Here is a 15,324-nt window from a genome sequence, read left to right as displayed (position 1 = left end):
GAGACTCCTGTTAATTCCGTCCACTATTACTTTACAGCAGGTCAATTGAAATGAATTGCTCCCAATTTTATGGAACCACTTTGCACTACCTGAACACAAAGCCAAAAAAGGAACTAACCAAAAAAAAAGTAATCAGACAATTCCCCAAAATCCTTTTCAAAATAAAATCTTCACAAAATAGAAATCCTTGTTTTTTCTCCTTAACCATTTCCTTCACAAGAATGTGAACAATTTAGTTTCTAAAAAATGTATGAAAACTTGCTACCCCACCAGTAGGAAAAGTCAAATGTATTGTTTTTTCAGTCTTTCTTTTTACATACTGGTATATATCATAATGTACCACAAATGAACAATGCAAGAAAGCATGATGCATGCGTGATTTCTATCGGAAGTGATTTCCTGATATTTAAAACCATGCTACATTCACATTATCCTTATGCAATACATACGTGCATGTACCTCAGTATCTTCTCTTTTCACTAGGACATACACAATCATATTGCATATTTCAAATTCTATCTAATGCATATATGATAATTAAAGTGCTGAGACTAAAAATGGCAGCAAATTATACCTTACCAGTACCAGCCAGAATACAAGAATACAATACAGCCAGATTTCGCGCGCTGTGATTGGCCAAAGCGCTGCAAGCTCTTGGAGGCGCTTTATTGTGAATTGCCCAAATTGTTTTAGTAACTGCACTTTTTTCTAGTTTATAAACTTTTGCTCAAATGTACATGTAATATCCACCTAAAGGTATGCAGTATCACAGAGCAGATAAGACTTGAATAAACATAGCAATAAATTCCAGTAATTATGGGAAAAAATTTACTTTAAATAGAAACATCTGTTCAATCTTATGCACATGTAGAAGTCAAAGTAAGTAAATCAGATGCCTTGAAAAATATTGATCAGAAAACGGCCACTGAGTTCACATACAAATAAAGTACACAATTTACTTTTCTTGAAACCCCTGGGCGATATGGGGACAATTTCAAATGAGCACAGTAATTATTTGAGTTAATTACCTGAATGTAATATGGAAAAAGCAAGATTGATGGATGATGTAAACACGCAGAGAAGGGAAGGCTTTCAAGTAATTTATAAAAATTGGATCCTTCCAATACATGATTCATGTACAATGGGTAATTCCAGAAATTAGGGGTCCATTTTCTGGAATTACCTATGTCACATTATCATATTTCTGCTCAATTGTTCCATCTGGCATCAGAGCTGTCAAACCATGTTTTTAGTACCCTACTGGTAGGAAATTGCTATGCTCACCAATGGTGGCTGGCACCCATTTGACGTGCTGTTGTAATGTGAAAAACATTCAATCTCATTTATTGTCCTTAACAACAAATACATGTACATTGTACACTGTATGGTAAAATTCATTCGCCACTAGAAAGTCTAATGCCGAATTAATAAACTGACATTTTATGGTGTCTTTGAAAAAGAGATTATGTTTGTTGCAGGCAAGTGAAGATTCATGCACCGGCTTTGTATGAAACACATGTCGAGTACATGTACATGTATGACAATGTGCATCTACTTATTGATGAATGGATTTCTTTTTTTTTTTTTCTACTGAAGATAATTTCTGGGGGAAAAAAGTCTAAATTCCAGCCCAAGCATTTCACAATCACTTTTTACATGTACATGTATCTAATTCCAAGCTGTCACTTCATGGAAGGCCTCGCATAATCTATGAATTTCATACACTATGAAAGAGGCAGCATTATGCATCTACTCCTGGCCTCAGGGATCAGTGCGTACGGTAAACTTACAGTAGATCATTCTCAGATGAACCGTGGAGGAACTGTGCAGCTTGTATAAGTTCAGAAGATATGGCTGTTAGGGTATTTGCATTGTTTATTATCACTGCTATCCCTGCAAGCATGGGGGGGGTCCACATGGTGTAACGAGATTGCAGATCGTTGCTCACTACAGCCATCATTTTCACAGACAAAAAATGACTGAGCACAGAAATTAGCTCGGAAAGGAAAAATAAGTGTTTCAATAGAAAAAAGAGGTAATAAACAGTTCCAAGAGTCATTTGATGAGAAATGCCTCAAGTACGGTACCTGCAACTACATACCCAAACATGTAGACTTTGTTGTTTTACATGTACATGTATGCTCATGAATTTATTATGCAACTGTCAAAAATGGTACTGTGTACCTCTCTAGGGAAAAACATACCAGCACAGTACCCAATAGGCACAAAAACAGTCTGAAACATCTTTAGTAAGCATAAACATTTGCAGAACTTCATGTACTTACAAGTTGGAAAAGTTTATGAAAAAATAAATGGATATCAATATTTACATTTTAAAAAGTGGGCATCACTAAGTAAAATCTTATCCCCGAAACCAACATGCTGTAGACATTGCAGGTTTAAAAGCATTAGTACGATTACATGTACATGTCCTTCAACCATCACACAGTGACATTAAAAATAGAAACCTACAGGAAGCAGTGTCTTCAGTGAATGTTTAGTAAAACTTTCCACAATTAAATGCAAACCTTTAGGCAAAACATCACTAGTTAAACACAGCAGATGTACCATAGTGATAACAAATCTTCACCAGGGGTTTTGGAAACATCAAATGCTACGAACTTTGTTTAAGGACCTCGATAAATGTCAACCACTGAATAATGTACTAAAAATAAACTTCCCAATGTGTAGTCAAATATTAATGTTCCAACATGGGAGGTGACAACCAAAGATTGTATCGCAGCGCGCAGCGGCGCAAGATGGGGAACTCTCCACTGAAACGCGTAATTACCGTGAGTGCCATTTTGGTATTGGACCAAAGTAAAAAAAAAATGTACATATCGGGGCAGCGCTACGTGTACATCTGGATCGCGAAGCACGATGTCGGCGACGTGTGCAGCCATGAACTGCAAACGCAGGTTCAAGAAAAGCTCAGAACTATCATTCTTACACTTTCCCAAGAACAAAGAAAGGCGAGTAGTAATTTAAATAATGAAAAGTGAAATTTACCAAAAACAGGTAAACAATCGCGCCAAAAATTAAGACATAACTTAAGCTGGGCTGAGTCCCCAAATTAATGACGTTCATATTTGTAATGAACCTCTTTGACTCGTGAATGCATGTAAAAGGCCTAGCAGAAGACTTAACATTCTACTTAACAGGCCTACGCTGCACATATTTACCAGCAAATTGGACAAAGGATGAAAACTACACCACATTCTTTTAGGAGTTTTACCAAGTTTTCTTTATTTTACAGACAGTATGGGCAGTTAAAATAACAAAAGTGCAGAAACTGTATAGTTTGTAAAAACAAACAATTTGTCCCAAATTCAAACAGCCGAACTATACAGTTTGTAAAACATTCACAACTTTTCAAAAATTCAGACTTGTTGCCCTAAATATAAAAACTTGCATTTTACTACGTGCATACATTTCATCTGATGTTTCCATTTCATTACAGATGCAGTGCCCACATTGTTGGAGGTCCCAAACTCACCAAAACATGTGACACCTCAGCGACAAAAATGAGGGTGCAAAAGGAAGCTTGAGCCAGATGGGACATGAGAAAGTCTACTAAAACTGGCCCAAAGAAAATATATACACAGATATACATATCTAAATATATGATATGAATGTCTGTGTGTATATATATATATATACAATTAAAATTGCCTATCAATCTTTGTCTGTACATTCAAGTTTTTATATCCAGTTCATCGGTGACTTTGTCATCACACGCACGCATTACATATTACACGTGCCTGATGGCTGCACACTGAAGTTGCAAGTTAAAGTTAACGTGCAAAATGGGTTTCAGCCAATGGATGCTTGATTTATCTATATGTATTCTTTGACCAAAAAAAAAAAGTTGCATATTAATATTAAGCTGTGGAGTTAATTTCTGTAGCACACCATCATATACATGTATGCAAAGCTACGTATAGTAGATGGTCCCTTCACTGAAGATGGCATCCATCATAGGAAAACCAAGAAAACTCTACAAGGAAACAGTCAAGACATCTTGACACAGAGAGAAAGTGCAATGGCTTCAGAACATCCTCTCACATATTACCACTCCAGCTGACATTATGAGCAACCTCATCAAAGGTGCTATTCGGTACCATGGATGAGCCAGCTTTGTCTTTCTTTGCTTCTCAAATTGACAAATATGCAACTCATCAAGGCGTGTAAAAGTTAGAGGTAGGAGATGGTGTGATACAGACAAAGTAATTGCCTTGTCTCTTTACCATCAAGGCCCAAGAGCTCACATTTTTTTGCAGTCGATTGTTAAACCTACCCTCTGTTTCATCACTTCGAAAATGGCTCCGAAATGTTGAAATTTAGCCTGGAGTTTCAGACAGAGTTTTGAATGTTATGGAACACAAAGTCACTGCAATGAAAAACCGTGACAGATTTTATGTTGTAACATTTGATGAAATGAGTTTAAGTACTGGATTATCACAGGATATTTACCTTTTTAGATATAAGGATTCAGAGGGGGCCACTAGAAATGTAAAATGGTCCTACATTTGATCATTTTATGAGTGTGAGTCACAAATGCCCATTCATATGGCACCTACACTTTCACAAGGTCATTTTGACTTGAACAACTTCTCAAAAATTGAGAGTGAATACAGTGGCACAGGTCTTGAGTCATACTGTTGCAGCAGGCATCTACACTTATACTTCTTTTCGGAAAGCTCCCAGCTGATGCTGCCCGGTCTACACTGCAGAGTTCATCAAGAAAATCGATAACTTGTTTGATGCATTTAACAGTAGGACCTGAAATGAGAAGCAGGTTTTGAAGAGACCTATGTCAGAAGGTACAAACCATACATCCTTTTTAAGTACTACTATACCATGGCTTAAAAGTTTGGAAATTGTGGGATCTGAAAATGGTCTGTGTATTAAAGGTATGGATTTTGAGTATTTCCTCCATTCTTCAGCTTTGGAATGACATGAAAACATATGATGATGTGAAATGCCTTTTAACAGGTAGATTCAGCCAAGATGTAGTTGAAAATTTTTGTTAAACAGTAAAGCAGAAGGGTGGATTTCGTGACAATCCAACTATATCCCAGTTTAAGTTTGGTCTATGGGTGGTAATGGTGGCAGAGCTAATTAAACCAGCCCTATCTTCTAACTGTGTAGCAGGCTCTGATAAATTCAAGCTAACATTGAACTCTCTTTCACAGAGGAAAGGGCCCCAACAACACCATCACAAAGTGAAATTATCACTTTCAGGACCCCTTAAACATACATATACCTGTTATCCAGCCTGTTCTTGATACCATCCAGAAAAACACTTTGGCATACATAGCTGGTTACCTGTGTTGTAAAAGCCTGCTGAGTCATATTGTTCCTTTTCAGTGTGAACAGTGCAGATTGGCTTTGTTGTTGCCTGAATCAATTTTACATGATCCATCCCTCCTATTATAAACAACAAAGCATGGGATACTACAAAATGTGATTTTGGATCACTTATGGTGTTATCACATTCCTTTGTTGACTTCTGCACTCTCTATGAACTGGTATTCAGAACAGAATTTAATGACGCTCGTATGACGAAAAACAGGATCTTCCACAGAATAACCAGTGCAATTTGCAAGCAGACTATAACTACAGCAATCTGAATGTGTGCACTAACAATGTCTATGCTCGCACTGTAGCAAGATTTGTTAGCATGCGAATACAGTATGCCTTCAAATTGAAATGCAGGGAATTAAAGGAACCCTATGTCAAACAGGTAAACAGAACAGCAAAGAAGGTTACTAACAAGTAAAAGCACAGTATCCTAGGCCTATTTTGGGGGTATGGCTGTATACAGGTATGTACTTCACATAAATTACCCTGTGGCTTCCTGAAGCATACATGTGTACAGGCCAGACATGCCAGAACACCTGTGCATTGATTTCAGGAAAGCAATTTTCAGACCAGAAAACAGAATTTAACATAAAATGATGTAACTACAGATTAATATAACTTTTCCCACTAAACAGATCTGACAACACGGGTTATCTTGGTGCTTAAGAAGTTAACTTAATAATAATTTACTTGTTGCCCTGAGATGTTATCAACAAAAATGTTTCCCTCATTGTATCAATACTGGGTGTGGATTAGGTTAACTTACATGTATTCCCTCATTGTATTCATCTTTTACTTTTTTATGTAGTTCAGGCCGCCTTTTTCAGAAGAGCATAAATTTCTACCTTTTTTGTAGGATTTCCCCAGCCCAACTCCTCTTGCAATTTTAGGGTAAATAGCTTGGGCTTAGGTACCTTTTGGTCACATTTGAGCAAAACACAAAATATGGTTTTTGTTACCGAGTATCAACTGGAATCCGTATATGGAAGTTTTTCTAATGATTGACTTGAAGCCACAACATCTGTACAGTGAGTAATACAAATCTTCTTTTCAAGAAAAATGATTACATACCTGTTGCCATTTGTAGACCTATTGACGAATTTCTGCAAAGTTGGTTTTTACAGATGAGAAATTTTCTGAATGAAAAAGGCAAACACAGAAATGGTACACTTACAAACAAAATTCCTATGTGTGAGTTAATCCTTCAGTGCAAGGTGTATAACTGGAGAGCCCATTTTTTTCCCCAGACAATGTCTAGTCTATATACTATTTATGTGAATATACAGTACTTAGTGCTAATGGAAGATGGCAGTGGTCACGTAACGTTACAGGTACAAATTTAAATTCTGGTATACATCATGTACAGTATTCTGCTACATTTTTATATTAATTATTAGGCCTAGGCCTATTTGAATATTCATGAGTGAATAACCACTGTTTGCCAAGAAAAAAAAAAGAAAGATATACATACGCCACAAGATCAGGTGTTGTGGTAAAAAAAAACAGGGTTCTGGTCTACCTGCATTTACATTTTAACTTATTAGTAATACGGGGCAACCAATAAATATTTTATTTTTTATTAAAAACACAGCTGTTCTTCTTTTATCTCTTCCCACAAACTTTAACCTGCTGATATTCAAGACATCATTTTGATTCAGAGGTGTCAAGTCCAGTTCAGAGGTGTCAACAAGTATCAGAACTCCACTTTTTTAGGGTAATTTAGTCAGCAGTCCAGGAGAGTGAGCCACTTGTAATGAAATGTGCCGTGGGATTGCTGCGCCCAGGAGGCCTACGGATGAGATACATATAGGCTAGCCTACAATTTATACAAATTAACATCGCTTCACAACGGACAGTGAGTGTAGCCACACAGAACACACCAAAAATCTCCCATTTCATCTCCAACGGTTTTACATTAAGATGTTAAATATTTCTATTTATGACAAATGTAAGTTTCAATCTTATTCAGGATAAATATTTACCTTACTGTCCCTTTTTCGTGGACAGAGCCTCCTGCCCCCATATGTCACATGTACAAACAGCTTGCCAGTTGCACACCAGAATGGCAGATCATGACCTCCATGAAATTAATACATGCGAGATGGTCAGTTCTCCATCTTGCGCCGCTGTGCGGCGCTATACAATCTTTGGTAAAAACTGGAGGTCAAATGGCATAAAAAGCCCAAGTTTAAATTTGAGTCCTGATGAAATGTCCGAGAACAATTGCAAAACAGATAAAGAATTAGAACTCACCCATTTACAATTGCATGCCTGTCTCATCAACAAAGGCAGGTGTTCATTGTTAACATCTTTCGGTACATGTAGTCCCTAGTTCTATTTTCTATAACCAAAATATATTCTATGACAAGGGAGTCTGACTGATTTATGAATGGTATGTATGGTATGCATGTACACGTACAACCGCTGAAAACTCAAGCGATAAAAAACCTGTTTTCAATGGTTGACGTAATCCTGCCGCACTCACAAACTATGTACACATGTATCTTGGGTATACCGCATATGTCCCTCACAAATGCACTTTGCGAATCATATTTCTCAGACAGCCTGGAGTTCACTGAAGTATGAACACTATGCACGATCACTCTATCTTGGCCCGGCATATTCAATTTGGTCAAGCTGGGAAAAAAATTTGAAACAACTGCAATGTGTTGGCCTGATGAGCATAGTGCGTGTGAGTATCCAAGCACTGTCACAATACGTAGTGTACCATGAACTCAAAAGACACTCATTTCAATGTTTGCATGACACTTATGAACCATTACGGCAGCGGTCAGAAGGCATAATGCAACGGGCATTACTGCACTGGAGTAACATGAGATAAACCACTATGGACAGTTTAACAATGACAAGCTCTTCATCAGTCTCCAATCATCACTGCAGGACTGTTTCAGGGAAATTCCTCGTCAAGGTGGAAATTTGATCAATATGGTATTCTTAAACAAGAAGAAATTTTGGAGAAAAAGATGGTGGAAATAGAAAGCCTTTCATTTCACTATGATTTTGTTCAAAACTTTCTTTTGCTTGGGAATTACTACGGTAACGATGAGGTTGGTAATGCTTTGACCAAGTTTCAACTTTCGTGCGCAATTGCCCTTCAAGTGATCTCAACAATAAATACTTTCCATGATGTCTTTGTAGCATACTGTCGGTGTCAAAAGAAAGCTGCAAAAAATTCTGTCTGAGATTGTTGTGCTGATGAAGCATAAGGGATATTTCCAATATATGTGTGCCAAGTTGTTGGTGTCAGTTGCACGTGCAAAAAGAGTTTGTCAATGCATTCAAATATTCATAATATTCTACACATGTAGATATTTAATTTGAGAGAGAGTTCTCTACAGGAACAATAATCGACACCCTGCGCAAAAACCCAGTGAGACTGGTCTGAAAAATTCTTAAGTGCTTTCCAAATAAATGCTGTATTATTTCCCCGTTAAATTTAGCTTTTTAAGGACGTCATCACTTTTGATGGCTTACAAACCAATGCCAGGGAAAATTAGTGATGTCGGTATCACTAATTACTAAAAAATAACAAATCAGAAATGGCATTATGCCAATATTGTACAAAATTCACCCAAAAAAATCAGCACATTCAAAGGATAGACTGTAAATGAGAGAGGAAACCTTTGTGGTATAACATGCCACCATCTAAAAAATACTCCAGAAAACCAAATACAGTGTGATGGCAAATGCAACATCAACAAATAAAGATTAGTACGGAGACACTGCTAAGCTTTCGAAGGATAGTGCACGGCACTTTTTTGTGTTTGTGTTCTCTTGCTATGAACTCACATCTAGCCTTCTAGCAATAGATATGGTTGGTTGGCAGCTTGAGTATTTTGTCAATGTGTGCAGTATACCATGCTTCACAGTGGTGACTGATAAGCTCAAACAAGAACATGAACATGTACTGAACATTTTACAAACAGTGCTTAATTTTGCCCTGAAAGTTGATATTTACAGGGGAAAAAAACCAAGAAATTTAGGAACTGTATATCTAGATTTACCATGAATTACCGGTACCTGTGCATGTTAAAACTAGAATACCCACTCCTCTAAATTTGATGTTCTTACAATTATTTGCAGTTTATAAGACACCCAAACAGGAGCTATAGCCATGGAATCTTCATGTAGGAAAGGCGTAATGTCAGTTTACAACCAACAAGCACATAAGAACTATTTGATTCACCCTGAGCCCGCGAATATTTAGCCTTCAGGGTGAGATCATGATTTTCCACCAACTCCATTCCCGCACATTTGCTTGCAGCTTCTAAGCAAGTTCGGTCTTCTATGCACAAATAATTAGAAATAATGGGTGCCAAGGTCATTGAATAAAGCCATTTAACTGAAGCATAAATTATTTAGGACTGTGAAAGAATGCCTTGAGTATAGCATTATGACTGAACCACCGCATCAGCGTAAGTAGTGGCTCAGTGTAATAGATCGGCTTGTGGTATATACATGGTGTAGGCAGCTAACGCAATCGACAGGCAGCAAAAAATCAATGCGATATGAGACGGGTAGAAAACGACAGGGCTATACTTTGTCAATTTCCTCTAATGCTGAGGGGAAGGGACTTCAAAGCAAACAGGTCAATAATTTTGGATAAATGCGGCAGGTGGTGCTTATCCAGTACTTCCAATTCTCCTCATCAAGATTTGATTTTACAATTCATTAATACTGCAGACAAATGGAGGGGAAGTGTGCTGGAAGAGAAACCAAATAACCTGCAGGAAGTGACTGCGTACTTCACTGCTTGCTGAAGTTGGTTATTTGATATGTGCATCTAATGAGACTACATGTAGCAAGGGCATCCATTTAATTGGAGCACTTTTCGGATGGGGGATAAGGTTGAAGGTACATGTACATGGCATGAATGCAGATAGGTCAATTTCAAACACAGAAATGTGGAAAGGTTAGAATGAATTATATCAATCTGTACTTTGCAAAAATAGAAAATAAACTCTACCCAATTAAACATCAAATACATGTAAATGCCCATTTAGAAACATCCATTCAATCAGAAGGACACATACCGAAACATGAAAAACACCAGGAAAAAAAATGCGAGCATGACGTTACAAGAACTTAAAGAACTAGGATAACCTCCCATACCATGAAAATGATACAAATTTACAAAATTACAAGGTCTCTTGACAAATATTAGCCAATTTTTTGGTAACAAAATCCAAAGGTACGTGAATAGGCAATAGTCACGTACAGTGTGCATGTGTAACTTCAGAAGAAGCAACACATGAGGCCTAAAAAGTCAGTTGAAATGTGCACTGTTGACCTGTACAGGTCTTGCACAGGCCTTGAAATAAAGAAATGACAGCCAAGACTCCAGTTGCCCATCATTCACTCTTGAAGAACTATCATTTTTTGGCTACGTATTCTATTGAAGGAAAGGATACATGTAGCTACATATATCCTGTCTAAACTCTCTTTTCTTTGGCCTTCTGCCTGTGTCAGTGACAGTCAGTGACTCACTGATTCAGACTCCCACCCTAGCCTGCATGTACCCATGATACATCAACTCAACTTGCATTTAGCCTGGTCATTTATTGTTCTGTGCCAGTCAGTTAGCAAAAACATTCTCTACAACTCCTAATGGTTCAAATTTAAGGAAAACGTGTAGCATGTCACAAAACAAGGAAACAAACAAAAGCAAAGCAAACATTAACTGACTAAATTGTCTGCTTCACTCCCTCTGATATTTTTCTCCGGTTAAAATAATCTAGGAGAAAAAGCAACAAAACGTTGGACAAATTTCTTTTGTTTTCCAGCCTCGATCAGAATGCTTCAATGGGCCTTACCTATCAACAGACTTATTTCAGCAGCATAAACCAATTTAAACACTCATCATAGCTGTTCAGGAAAGTCATGAAACTCCAGATGGAAAGCCTATGAAGTCAAAACAGAGTCCTCTGGCTAAAGAACAGGGGTTTTACTCTCACTGCTCAAAGACAGACACTGTGACAGAAATAATGTTTGACGGGTGAATCATGATAGTACACATTTTGTATTTGCCTGTTATGCAAATGAATATTTACTAAACAATTAGAATACTTACCTGTTCAACATACCGAGGTACTACACTGTTTATGGTGACATACATGTACATTGTAGTTGGTCTAACTTCTAAAATTACTGTCCAACTGTTATCTGAAAAATGGGTTCACTTTGATAATCCATCCATCTGACAGGAGATAGTCTTTCAATGAATATTTAGTGGCAAGAATAACAATGCTTCCACATGTTGGTCTGGTCACAGCTCCACTGTTGACTCAAGCATCAACCACTGGTAAAAGTTGATCCTTTTAACAATAAGTTGATTTTCCCTTGCAAAGCTCCAACCACAACAGTCCACAATTGCTCAGTTATTGACAGATAAGCTGTAACTATGTCAAGCTGGATTTCCTAATCACTGGGGAACTCCATAGTCAAACAGATACTTGGGCGCAGCTAAATAATTTGAACAAAAGCCAATAGTTTTTTCCTTCCCTCTTCAAACCTTTGACGATGCTAGGGTTAGTTTCCAGATGCAACAAATCTGCAACCAAACGTTCACAAATCCTGAAAGGCATTTCCCCTTTGTGAAAAATTCTGCTTGGAGCAAAATGTCCGGCCTTTTATTGGTACGTTCATATTTCAGGTCACCTTAAGTTGGTAAGCAGTTTGCAGCAGTTTTGGGTTTTGAAATTTTTCTAAAAAATAATGTCTTTACCTTAGCGTTTCTTATCTAGACCATGAAATGGCAACAAAAAGAGTACATTCAGTATATTAAAAAAGGGTAGAACCCAGTGTATCACATTTTTTAAAATGAATGCAGTAAGACAGTAAACAGCACCATACACAAAAATGAATTACAAAGCTGAATCCAGGTGATCATGCAGTGTACCTGCTGCTCTCAAGACAATCCCCTATAAGATACAAAAACCATGACAGTTTTCTGTATGAATGGCAGAACCAATTAGCATAAGGGTAGTTAACATGCATAGCATTACCAGTCAACTTTGATTATCAACTCCCCAAGGTATGATTTGTGTGTTATGTTGCATGACTGACTGCACAGTTGGTTGGACAGAGGCTTCAAAGTAACATGGAGTGGGCGGAGCTTTAGTCTGCTTTTCCACACAGCATTAGTTTGAGGTTTTATAGAGTGGAACCAGGCAAACAATGAAATTGCATCAAGACCAATTCAGGTTAATTTGACCACTTTGCCAAATGGTGATTTACTGTTGGCAATTTACAGGCTTGCAGCTTGGGTTCATCCAGAATGCATGGACACAATTACCTTTTTGGGGGGGGTTCCACTCATAGTGATAAATTAAACTGACAGTGTTTATCACAAAACACTTAATGACATCAAATTAAGGATTCCCTTCAATCAATATCCATGTAAATGACGTAGTCAAGTTCTGATTGATGTTGGTGCAACCAAATATGCCCTTCTGTGACCCAAATATCATAATTAGCTTATGACTGAGACAACTATCACAGGAAGGGTAATGATCAGTTCAAAATCATTTGACATTTCTTTCACACATTTCCTTGAATATGCCAGAATAAAAATAGACTGACAGAATACATTTGTAAATGGTACTTCAATCAAAACTCTTTACCATCTTTACTCATACTTCAAATGTTAGAACTTAGAAAGCAAAAACACTTACACTGACAGTTCTAGTTTTAGCAGAAATTTTAGCAAATACATCATCATGAGAGCTCTATGGAATAAAGTGTACATGTATTTATTGTTAAAAAAACGTATAATCATATCACTAATTTTTCTTCAATTGCCTGAATTATTACCTTCCAAACCTGCTACATGAATGAAACAAAACACTCAGTCAAAGATAATAGACTAACATTTGAAAAAATAATGTATTGAAAACATCCTACCCTTGATATAAAATTTAATTTACGTTGAATTAAATTTCAATGATGTTTCCAAGTCTAATTAGACAGGTCAGGTGTCACAAGGAGATAGCCTTGTACAAATGAAATGCTACAAAAGAATTGTCAAATCAGGATCATAATTAGGGCCTGTATCATATAACAGAACATTTACAGTCATGACAGTGAACGAAAGATGCAACACCAACTCCAATTTATATTGTACACTTCAGTTTACGATTTATATCATGTTTAAATTGGACACTTGAAGTTTGGAATAAATAGACTACCAATAAAAGTACATACCACACTGACTACTTTTTTGAATAATAATACTAATAATTAAATTTTTTCAGTTATATTTCTTTCCATTAAACTCATATTTTTTATTTATAATCTTATCTATAGTTTAATCCTTTGGGCTTCGATTGATTTTAGTTTGACTGCATCAAGTCATAAAAAGCAATAGAATTTAAACTTATGAAGGTTTTAAATGGACCCTGGAAAGTTGATTGCCAATCAACAGAACAGAATACACACTGTATGCACAGATATGAAAATAAACTCCAGTATTCATAAACAAATTTGAAAAGTGTATACAAATTTGAGCACTTGAAAAAAATTGTACTGCATAGCCCTCACTCAGTACAATCACTTATCGCGTTTATTCATTACTACTTACACTAGGCCCATTTTATTAATGGCCCATTTTATTAATGACCCCTTTTTTCGAGCAATTTTCTAGCCAACATCACCCATGTACATCTGCGGGCAAGCCAATGTGCTTTTGTTGCGTAATTGGATCATCCGAGGGGAAGGTCGCGTGCGAGGACTACGGTACATCATGTGCATGTATTGTCTACGCACACTGGGCACACAAGACACACACGGGCCGTGTTATACGCTTGGGCAAACACAAGAGGAGAAAGTATTAGCAAAATGAACCCTTTGTTGGTCGTTAGAGAGGCTTGTAAGTACTGTTCACACGTACCTGGTCCAAGACTACGGCTGGATCTTCGCCACTGAGAGGCTTTATGCCTTTATGAGGGTTAAATTGATCTCATGGTTTGAAGTAAGTCGAAGTAGTAAGATATATTTACACAGCGTCGTCTTCGTAAGATAAGGTAGCCATCTTCGATTCATGAAGTAGCTGATTATTAAGACGCCCTCTTGTGACCCAAAAACTTTCTAGTGAGTTAGTGCAAAGTTCGCTCGCCCACTCAGTATTATAATAATAGGCCAACTTCCTATGGCTTAAGACAGAATCTATCAAAACAGTGATCTGTAGCGTTGTACATACAAGATCCACAGTATACTGAACAAATCAAGAGTGGTACGGAATCCAGTAGACACAGTTCGGCATTTTTGGCATTCGGCATTCTGTTGTGAGAACCAATGTAAAAGGCACAAAAAAATACATATTGTAATGTGCCTATCAGGGTTCAGTTCCTTCACCCCCAGAGCAAACCTCTACTTTATTTGACTCCTTGGTACTTGCGGATGGAGGGGGGGGGGGCAACGGGGAACCCCAGAAGAAACAGAAATTGAAACACATTTAAAAACAAAACAATTTATATTATTAATATCATTATATTATTATTGAAGGGGTATTTCCCAAAAAATGTGTAAAAGCCCTAAAATACAACGTAGAAGGTGGTTCCTCTACTTTGTATATTTTTGTTTTCGTGCGTATTGAGTAAAATGGGATGGTGTGTTTAATAAAAAGTTTGAAGAGATCATTTCTCTCCTGGGCAAACTTTAAATTTCACATCATCAGGTTTCAATTCAATCAAAACCTTTGGCAGCATGCAGTTGTTGTTTTTTTATACAAAAAAGATGGTCTCATTCTCGTCTATAACAACCCCCAGAACTCCAGTTTATGGCAGCAACTTGAATATCTTAACAGCTGGCATGTAGGTCCACTTGAGTGGTTACAAACTATACAGTATACAGGATAATATACAAAGAACAAGTGCAGAGTCTAGAAGAGAGGCTAGTCACGAATAAACATTCAAGGTGGTTGTTATACAATGATGGCAATGC

At 37.2% G+C, this 15,324-nt stretch overlaps 1 protein-coding gene across 2 annotated transcripts in view; it reads right to left on the bottom strand.

The window, feature by feature from the left end:
* The window catches only part of fut8 (fucosyltransferase 8), a 47,924-nt gene extending 33,500 nt beyond the window's left edge, over positions 1-14,424 (bottom strand). Inside the window, exons 1-2 of one of the 2 annotated variants that reach the window (XM_022251280.2) lie at positions 7,347-7,429; positions 6,436-6,500 (exon numbers count right to left, since the gene is read on the bottom strand). The gene's annotated coding sequence lies outside the window, so the exon portion shown is untranslated. Of the gene's footprint in view, positions 1-6,435; positions 6,501-7,346; positions 7,430-14,272 lie in introns of those variants that run through there. The other variant, XM_022251279.2, reaches the window with a different exon arrangement.
* Between the last annotated feature and the right edge of the window lie 900 nt (positions 14,425-15,324).

The sequence above is a fragment of the Acanthaster planci genome, linkage group LG01, assembly GCF_054643075.1.
Source record: "Acanthaster planci isolate LZ-2023a linkage group LG01, COTS_SCS, whole genome shotgun sequence".
NCBI classification, from domain to species: Eukaryota; Metazoa; Echinodermata; class Asteroidea; order Valvatida; family Acanthasteridae; genus Acanthaster; species Acanthaster planci.
Note: the sequence above shows the minus strand (reverse complement) of the source record. Positions and strands in the feature narration are given on the sequence as shown.